The sequence below is a fragment of the Hippichthys cyanospilos genome, chromosome 15 (genome assembly GCF_059441005.1).
Source record: "Hippichthys cyanospilos isolate Australia breed blue-spotted pipefish chromosome 15, RoL_Hcya_1.0, whole genome shotgun sequence".
In the NCBI taxonomy this organism is placed as follows: domain Eukaryota; kingdom Metazoa; phylum Chordata; class Actinopteri; order Syngnathiformes; family Syngnathidae; genus Hippichthys; species Hippichthys cyanospilos.
In genome coordinates this window covers 1-10,079 of record NC_142383.1, presented here as the reverse complement: position 1 = coordinate 10,079, position 10,079 = coordinate 1, and the positions used below count along the sequence as shown (strand labels likewise).

General features: G+C 37.0%; 2 long non-coding RNA genes across 4 annotated transcripts; both read left to right on the top strand.

Moving 5' to 3' along the window:
• The first annotated feature begins 2,339 nt into the window (after positions 1–2,339).
• On the top strand, positions 2,340–6,158 carry LOC148411266 (uncharacterized). The gene is made up of 5 exons (XR_015867859.1): positions 2,340–2,720; positions 4,098–4,344; positions 4,837–4,908; positions 4,983–5,129; positions 5,934–6,158. It is a non-coding gene; the product is annotated as an uncharacterized LOC148411266 (long non-coding RNA).
• A 9-nt stretch (positions 6,159–6,167) lies between these two features.
• Positions 6,168–10,042, top strand: LOC148411265 (uncharacterized). Of its 3 annotated transcripts, none has more exons than XR_015867857.1 (5): positions 6,168–7,436; positions 8,153–8,201; positions 8,410–8,448; positions 9,225–9,500; positions 9,878–10,042. It is a non-coding gene; the product is annotated as an uncharacterized LOC148411265 (long non-coding RNA). The 3 variants fall into 3 exon arrangements; XR_015867858.1 differs by having other exon boundaries at positions 6,169–6,480; positions 6,949–7,436; positions 9,225–10,042; XR_015867856.1 differs by having other exon boundaries at positions 6,169–7,436; positions 9,225–10,042.
• Positions 10,043–10,079: the final 37 nt, after the last annotated feature.

Below are 10,079 nucleotides of genomic sequence, written 5' to 3'. Positions count from 1 at the left end.
TGATGTGTGGGGTGACTTTGGAGTCCCTAACCCAACCAACAGCAGAGCTATTGATCAATATATGGGTAAATATTGATCAATAATGATCAAATATTCCTTAAAATTAGGCAGAGGGACTTATTTCAAAACCAGGAAATGTAGCCTCATGGGAGGGATGCCACTGATGTGTGTGGTGATTTTGTAGTCCCTAACCCAACCAACAGCAGAGCTATTGATCAATATATGGGTAATTATTGATCAATAATCATAAAAAAATCTTTAAAATTAGGCAGAGGGATATATTTGAAAACCAGAGGATGTAGCATAAGGAGAGGGATGTCATCGATGTGTGTGGTGATTTTGGAATCCCTAACCCAACCAAACTCAGAGCTATTGATCAATATATGTGTAAATATTGATCAATAGTCATAAAAAAAATCCTTAAAATTAGGCAGAGGGTATTATTTGAAATCCAGAGAATGTAGCCTAAGGGGAGGTAAGCCACTGTTGTGTGCCGTGATTTTGGAGTCTCTAACCCAACCAACAGCAGAGCTATTGATCAATGTATTGATAAATATTGATCAATAAACAAAAAAAATCCTTAAAATTAGGCAGAGGGATTTATTTGAAAACCAGAGGATGTAGCATAAGGGTAGGGATGTCCCTAATGTGTTTGGTGAGTTTGGAGTCCCTAACCCAATCAACAGCAGAGCTATTGATCAATATATGGGTAAATATTGATCAATAATCATAAAACAATCCTTAAAATTAGGCAGAGGGATTTATTTGAAAACCAGAGGATGTAGCATCAGGGTAGGGATGAACCTAATGTGTTTGGTGAGTTTGGAGTCCCTAACCCAATCAACAGCAGAGCTATTGATCAATATATGGGTAAATATTGATCAATAATCATAAAAAAATCCTTAAAATTAGGCAGAGGGATTTATTTGAAAACCAGAGGTTGTAGCATAAGGGTAGGGATGTCACTAATGTGTTTGGTGAGTTTGGAGTCCCTAACCCAATCAACAGCAGAGCTATTGATCAATATATGGGTAATTATTGATCAATAACTATAAAAAAATTCCTTAAAATTAGGCAGAGGGCTTTATTTGAAAACCAGAGGATGTAGCCTAAGGGTAAGGATGCCACTGATGTGTGTGGTGATTTTGGAGTCCCTAACCCAACCAACAGCAGAGCTATTGATCAATATATGGGTCATTATTGATCAATAATCATTAAAAAATCCTTAAAATTAGGCAGAGGGATTTATTTGAAAACCAGAGGTTGTAGCATAAGGGTAGGAATGTCACTAATGTGTTTGGTGAGTTTGGAGTCCCTAACCCAATCAACAGCAGAGCTATTGATCAATATATGGGTAATTATTGATCAATAACTATAAAAAATTCCTTAAAATTAGGCAGAGGGCTTTATTTGAAAACCAGAGGATGTAGCCTAAGGGTAAGGATGCCACTGATGTGTGTGGTGATTTTGGAGTCCCTAACCCAACCAACAGCAGAGCTATTGATCAATATATGGGTAATTATTGATCAATAATCATAAAAAACATCCTTAAAATTAGGCAGAGGGATTTTTTTGAAAACCAGAGGATGTAGCATAAGGGGAGGGGTGTCACTGATGTGTGGGGTGACTTTGGAGTCTTTAACCCAACCAAACTCAGAGCTATTGATCAACATATTGGTAAATATTGATCAGTAATCATAAAAAAATCCTTAAAATTTTGCAGAGGGATTTATTTGAAAACCAAAGAATGTAGCATAAGGCGTGGGGTGTCACTGTTGTCTGTGGTGATTTTGGAGTCCCTAACTCAACCAACAGCAGAGCTATTGATCAATATATTGGTAAATTATGGTCAATATGCATTTAAAAAATCCTTAAAATTAGGCAAAGGAATTTATTAGAAAACCAGCAGTTGTTGCATAATTGGGAGTACTTCATTGATGGTTGTAGTGATTTAGGAGGGTTTACCCCAACTCAAAAAGGGGAGCCACTGATTCTTTTTGAGGGTATAAATGATTAACAAGCATTTAAAATAAAGCCCCAAAATTTATCAAAATAATTCATTTAAAAAACGAGTGTTGTAGTGCGATCATGAAAATGTCATGAATGCCCAGTGATTTTGGACTCCTTATATTAAACAATATTGGAGCTATAGATGAATATACAGTTTATTAATGATTTTTAAGTACACAAATTATCCAAAATTAAACAAACGCTTTTTTTATTCAAAAGCACTGTCCCAATATGATTATGTTAATGTCTTTGATTTGTTCGTTGAATTCATAATCACAAATTGTGGCGTTATTGTTTTTTTCCCCCTCCTCATCTAGTAATTTGCAGACTGTCCCTTGCGCGCTCGCCCAGCCTCTGCTGCTCATAGAGCTCAATTGCGTCTTTTCACCGAAAGAAACGGTTTAAATATTTTACAAATGTCTTTTTTTGACATTGTAGCTGGTAGTCTGTGTTACGAAGGAGGCATAAAGGCGACTTTGGTGTTTCGACGACGTTTTATCTGAGAGGTATTGATCGCGAAAGTCCGAATCTGCCAATATCTTGCCAACTTTACTTAAGTCACTTAGGGGTGGGGCTACTTGGAATAAAAATTCACTTGACATTGACGACGACAGAGAGAGGTAGGCCATTATTTCTTCAACGCGATAGTGGGATGGGTCTATGCTATTTGGAATAAAAAGTCCACCTCACATTGACGACGACAGAGAGAGGTAGGCTATTATTTCCTCTTAAATTCAAACCGAATGTAACACCTTCCCAAAATTATTGTTCTGCGTGTTTCAGTTTTTTCGAGTGAATGTACTTCTGTGACATGTTTTTTTTTTTATATATATATTTGGAATATATAAATACTGCAAATTACATTTTGCCGACTGACCCGACTCAAAATGTAAGAAAGTGACAAAAAAACTCGAAAATATTTAATATATAAGGCATGGTTATACACTTCAAAATGTATAGTGTTAGGTTTATTTTCCGTAACGTTGTTTTATGTTCTGTAAATGCCGTTAGAAATCGGTGCAAACCAGTGTGAAAAAAAATTCGGCCTTCTGCCACATATATTAAAAAAAAAACCTCTTGGCTAGCAGGTGGAGGGAAAATTACCTTGCATTGTGTAACACGTTTTGTGTAAAACTACAAACAGTCGATGAACCATTGGAAATGTCTTTATTTTATGCTCTTCTATTATAGACAGTACATTTCATTATTTCATCGTCAACGTTTTCCCCTTTTTTTTTCTCCAACGCAATAGTGGGGTGGGGTGGGGGGTAAAACTCGATTTAATTATATACACTGCTTTGTCGCCGCTCGTCACAATAAATCCCTCCAGAGTGCTGGAATATGTTAGGGATTTTTATTTTGTTAATGTGCAAAGAAAGTGTCAACTGAAATTTCGTAGTTTGTTTTCCATCACAATGTATATGTGGACGCTTCTGCTAGCACACAGACTCGCCACGTGCGGCTTTAAGCTAGCTTGACCTGTTGCTTTTGTTGCTCAACACTGACACCTGATGGATCTTTAAAATCATTGCTCTCAACTTCATCCACTGACTCATGACATTTTATTTCGTTACAAATACAGGAATTGTTGCATTATTTGGTTTTGTTGTACATAATACTATCTTTAAATGCAGTCAATAAATGTAATATAATGCTGGTGTGAAAATTTATTTCTTTTTCATGATATTACGCTGACGTTAGAAAAGGCAGACGTTCCTATTTAATTGACATGAAATTATTTAATTGAAATTAAATTGATGCTTTGTGGTTATCCCCTCAACAATTCACTCTTGTGGAAATTGCGCGTCATTATACCACTAAACTTTAAATGATGTTGTGCATATACTAGGTTCGGTACAACTCTACCGTTTTGGCAACTATTTAGAATTTATTTGATGAAATATCACGGTCCTAATAGTGTGGCAACACAGATGCTCATCGCGAAAGCAGTAAAAGTAGAAACATGCATCACGGCCAAAAACTGGATTTTTTGCCCTAACGACCGCTAGAGTTGGACGGATTTCATGAAAACAAAGTTGTTGCCCTCTGTGACGGGCAAAGCGTGTACAAACTTGTTCTATTTCCAGATTTGGCTGCCAAAGTCACAGAGGGCAACAACTTTGTCTTTTGTAATTGTGTGGATAGCCGGACCCCAAATGTCCTGCTAAGCAGGAGGGGGATGAAGATTTATTCTGGTCCCCAACTCACCATCTCCCCTGACCTGGAGGCCCAAGCCAAGCTCCTTCTGTGCCCCCCATCGCCACCAACACCCCTCAGGCAATCAAAAATCAGGCGCCTGAGGGCATGGTTTCCCTTGAAGGGCAAGTAACTCATGTAAGTTTATTAGGTCACATATGCACCTATAAGCACTGTCACACACATTCTTGTACATACACTCATCAAAGATAACGTGTGAAAAAAAATCATTTATTCATTAATTATTTTTCTATTATTCTATTTCCATCATGTGTATTACGCCCATTTTTTGTGTTCTAACACGATTACTTGCTTTCTCTTGCAATACTGTATTTGGAATACCTTTCGTTTTTCATTAAGTGTCAACTTGTTTTACGTTCAAAATGTGATTGACTAAAACTCACCATTACTTTGGTTTGTCGAGAGGTTGCCCCAGAAGGACATGAATGCATTTGAAATACAGTTACGTGCAGGTTAACACAATTATTGCAATGAACTGATTATTACAAGGACACCCGAATGACTTTTTTTCTTACCTTTCAGTTTCATGGTTGTTTATACACACACATTCTAGGCACGAGCACACATAATTATGCCTTTGACTTTTATGTTTACCTTGGTCCACTTTAGATGCAGTCAATGCGGATGGTGAGGCAGAGGGGCACCCGGGATGCGCCCATGTGCATAATCACAATTCAAAAAGTAAGTACACAGTTAGTGATTTTCAGTTGTCGAACTTCAAACAACACATACAGAGCATTTTTAAACTACTACAGGATGAAGCATCTGTAAAGATCACCCTCTGGAGGGAGGCCACCCTCAATAATGTTTCTGTGGGGATCAACTATCGCTTCACCCATTTGAGTGTACGAGGCAATGACTACGGTGTCACCATGCACACAACGCAGTACACCAAAGTAGATGTGCGTAATTAATTGCTTCTATGTCAGTGGTACTCAAAAATTTCCTGTGTTCAAGGTATTTTAATACTTATCAAGCAACATCAAGACAAAAACAATGCAGTACTCAAAGTACTTCTGTCTCAGTCACGCTCTTGCTGCCATTTATAGCATGTGAACTACAATCTCACAACACATTTCAGTCAAGACAGAACCATTGACGTAGCTTGGCTATTCTGATTGAACCATACACGTGACACGTGTGTTTGGATTAATAAAATGAATACAACACACCTGTGAATCCAAATGAAAGTCAACTTAGGTTTGGCCTCTTAATTCCAATTGAGGTGTTAATATGAAGCATTTTCATAACTATGAGTCATTCATATCTATTCTAATTGGAATAAATGGTATTAATTAAACACATGAGTCAACCCAGTCACCATCCCTCTGGCTGTGTGGGAAGCCACATTTGATGAGCGCCCACTTATACCTGCCGGTGGCCTGTGCCTCACACTTTTGTTCATGAGTCATTCATATCTATTCTAATTGGAATAAATGGAATAAATTAGACACTCAGCTATGGTTGAACTTAAAATTGCACAAATCCTGTGAATTCCGACTTTTAATGGTAATTACAATAAGAGTTCTGTAGTCCTCTTTCATTAAACGCAAAATGATAAGGTTTTGTGTTAAAAACTGAAAGTTAAGTATAATGATGACCATCTCGCGCGTGCGTGTGCCTGGAATGTGTGTATGTAAACAACCAGTAATTTTGTTTTGAATTTCATCCATTATGACACTTCATTTTATCATTCCACTCAACAGATCTGCGAGTCAAGCAAAAACATCACCATCGTGTTGATTACTTGGTGGACATAGTGGAGGTGGTGGAGGACTCGGGGAACTCAGTCACTATCCCCCTGGCCATGTGGGAAGCCACATTTGATGAACGCCCACTTATACCTGCCGGTGGCCTGCGCCTCCCACTTTTGTTCAGCACAGAGGGGGAAGTCATGAGACTCCATACAGAATAGTTTTTTACATCGTTTCTTTTTTTCTTCCTAATGTTAATAATCCAGCCTGTTGGCATAAGATTCATTTTTTATACTCGTTTTTTATTTTGTAATGAGTGAGTGGCAACAACACACTATAGCTTCCTACTTTTACTTTCAGTTTTGCGTTGGAGTTGTGGAGAAGAAATTTAGCACTAAATCGGTCTAGTAAATACTGTATTTTTTATTTATTTCATTTTGCAGATGCAAGAGCGGATTTGATGTGGCAACGTTACCTGTCCAGATGTAAATTAATTATGTTTAAAAAGAATTACGAGACTGACCGTTCATAATACGTCACAGAATAAAGGCGATGTCTGGTGAGAGCCCTGGTGGGGACCCTCGGCCAATGTTAATCTCTTCTAGGGCGATCGAAGTATTTTTCTATTCTGCACTGACTAAAGGAACGACGAAGCTAAGATGCTAATGTAAACTGAAAGCCATGTCGTTTTCCGCCGAATGCCATTGCATTGCTCGCAAAAAAGTATTCTTGTATGTTCTAAAACTATCTCGTTGCATATTGCAATGCTTGTTAGGCACAATAATTTTTGTTCATTTACAATGAGCTCATTCGTTATTTTGAATACGTTATAATAAATTTATAGTACTGTAGTTCTTAATTTAAAATGATTATTTAATAATTTACATAAATTCTTTTTATACTATATAAGTATCTCTTATTTACCTAATTTTAAAATATATGTGATGCCTTAAATGCAGTCCAAATATGAAATATGAAATGTAATGTAATAATAATACAAAACTATTTATTATACTATTTATTTTAGTGCAAAAGTGACATTTGAAATGGAAGCCTTCCTTGCTGCTTAAATGGGTGCTTTGCGGCTGTGCTTCACCTGATGGCTAAATTTCACATTGAGGTTGTGTAGATACGAGCTTCTGTTGTACTTTATGCAGTTTCAGTGACTCTCTTGAAACAATTAGAATATATCAAATCAAAAACCGTGTTTTTGGCTTTCTCTTTCAGAATGGCAACAGCATTGCTCCATTGTTAAGGTGGTTGCAGAACACATAAGTGTCAAGGCAAAACCTGTGTCCTCACCTTGCGTCCAAAGACACAAGAGCATCGATTTTGTGTTTGTCAATGAGCAGAAGGGCCACAAAAATTCATGTCGAGCCCCAACTACAATTACCAGAGGAAAAGGAGGCCCAAACCAGAGAGCTGCTCTGTGCCTCATCTGTGCCATCAACACCAGCCCACTTAAAACAAAAGCTGCCTGAGGGTACGGTGACTGTGGATGGACAATTCATCCATGTAAGTTTGTTGAGTCACAAACGTATACACACACACTCACAACAGGGCTCCATCCAGAATATTTATTTTACTAGGAGCATGGTATCTGCTAATCAGAAATTTAAGAGGTTATTCAAAGTAATATGCAAATATATGAAAATAAATATTCATTATTTTGAGATTTTTCTAAATATTTATGTATTTTTTGCACTGGTTCATCTGCAATATTTATATTTTTCACAAATTACATACATACTGTACAAACATACATACAAATACACATACATGCGCACCACATATTATACATACCTACTGTACTGTACACACTCATGCGTACAGTGTACATACATGCATACACAATGTACATACTGTACAGTACATACTATACATACATACATACATACATACATACATACATACATACATACATACATACATACATACATACCTAAAATAGGTACCTAAAATATATTTTCATATGCCTGCAACTCCAAAAAATAGGAACCAATGTGACAGAAATTATTTTATTTTTGAAAAAAAAAATATGTAAAACACATAAATACCGATTCCAGTGTTTGAAGCATTTTATATACCTATTCATCCATCCATTTTCTATCTATATATATTATATACCTATCCATCCATTGATCCATCCATTTTCTGTCTTCCAGCAAGCCAGCGATCCTTGTGAGGACAAGGATCGCAGGCTTGCTGGTACCTATCCCACCTTACTTCAGTCAGTAGATGAAGCACGCCCTGAACTGGTTGCCAACCAACTGCAACAAGGTACCATCACAGTATCTTGTTGCACAAGTATTTCTTTTTTTTTTGTTTTCTAAGAATGTTACAATAGTTTCTTGTATTTTTATTATACATTGCCCAAATGTCAAATGGAAATGCAATGTGGTTTTATCAAAAATATGTCACCATACTGAATTGTGTCAAATGCTTTGAAACTCTGACCCATTTTGACACAACTGTCCCATTGATGCAGTGTTTCAGGAAGCAGTCGTGATGCTCAACATGGATTCATGTGAGTGCGTCGCGATACTGACCCATTTCAACACAGTTGCTTCAGACGGATTCAGTGGATCAAAAAGCTTTGATTTCTACAACACTAGATTTCATTCGACCCGGCAAAAATTTCAGTCCGTCGAAAAAAGCGAGTCTGTAGTTCATCTCTATCAAAAGTTTTGATTTTTAAAAGAAATCAAAACAAATGCTCCCTTCCGCCGCTAGAGAGCAGTAAATATGAAAAAATCCCTCACGTCCAGTGTATTAAAAATAAAATTAATCTGGTTTCATGCAAAAGACGATTAATATTAATATGATATAACTTAATCTTACTGGCCATGCGCTGCTATAACGTTTTATTTTTTGTTTCAAAGTAGTATGACAATCAAGGCCAAAAAACTAAATAATCATAGCTTCCACTTCGGTTTGTTAGTGTGGTGAGTTGGTTCAGGAGTAAAATTGCATTCAGTCAACTGTTAAAATAAAGCCGTTGTTAACACATTCACCACCAAACACAAAAACATATTTTTTTCTAATGCAATCGTTTGTGAATATATGTGTTTTGCTTAGAACAGATCTCTTGTCATCCGTGATTACGATAGGTATGTAGGATAGGCTACAAATGTAGGCTAATGATAAAACATAGTTCTGGGAAACAAAGCTAGAGTTGACATTTTTTTACTGATCCACCTGAAAACAGAAGGTGTAGATCCGGCCCCAGAGCCAAAATGAGTTTTGACATATATCGAATACAAAAAAAAAACAACGTCAATAGTTTTTGCTTTTCTCTTTCAGAATGGATACAACATTGTTCATCGCTAAGGTGGTTGCAGAACACATGACTCTAAGTAAAAACTGCATCCAAAGTCAAAAAGAGGGCAGCAGTTTCGTGTTTGTCAATAAGTAGAAGGGCCACAAAATTGATGTCGGGCCCCAACTGCAATTACCAGAGGAAAAGGAGGCCCCAGCCAGAGAGAGCTCCTCTATGCCTCATCTGTGCCGTCAATGCTATCCGTCATGAAACAAAAACTGCATGAGGAGACGGTGACCGTGGATGGACAATTCATCCATGTAAGTGACGAACGAATACACACACTCATGCGCACACACAACAGAGCTCCATCCAGAATTTTTATTTTACTAGGAGAATGGTAACTACAAACCAGAAAATTGAGAGTTTACTAAAAATATTATGAAGAAAATAGTGTTAAAGAACTATTCATCATTTTCAGTATTTCCTTGTATCTTCTACATTATTTGACTCATTCAAAATGTTCCAACTTTAATCGATTTCCCCGAAGCCCGCTGTTCCATGAATTCCATTTTCCTCTTCCCACAATTCAAAATGTTCCCACAATTCCTAATGTTTTGTTTTTTTCTTTTATCTTCTACAAAGATAGGCCTATTTAAAACAATGCCAACTTTGTATATTTCACATGATGTCACAGGTTCAAGCACTTCAACATTCAACATAACTCCAGCATGCAACACCTCTCCCTTCAACTGTTTGCCCTTCACACGCAATTTTTTGAGGAATTGTACATAATCTAGTTGTAGAATGATGTTTGCCAAGAAGGGTCAAAATGTGCTTCACTCGGGCTGAAAACGCTGTTTTGGCCATTTCATTAATGTTGTCTGTAAAATAAAAAC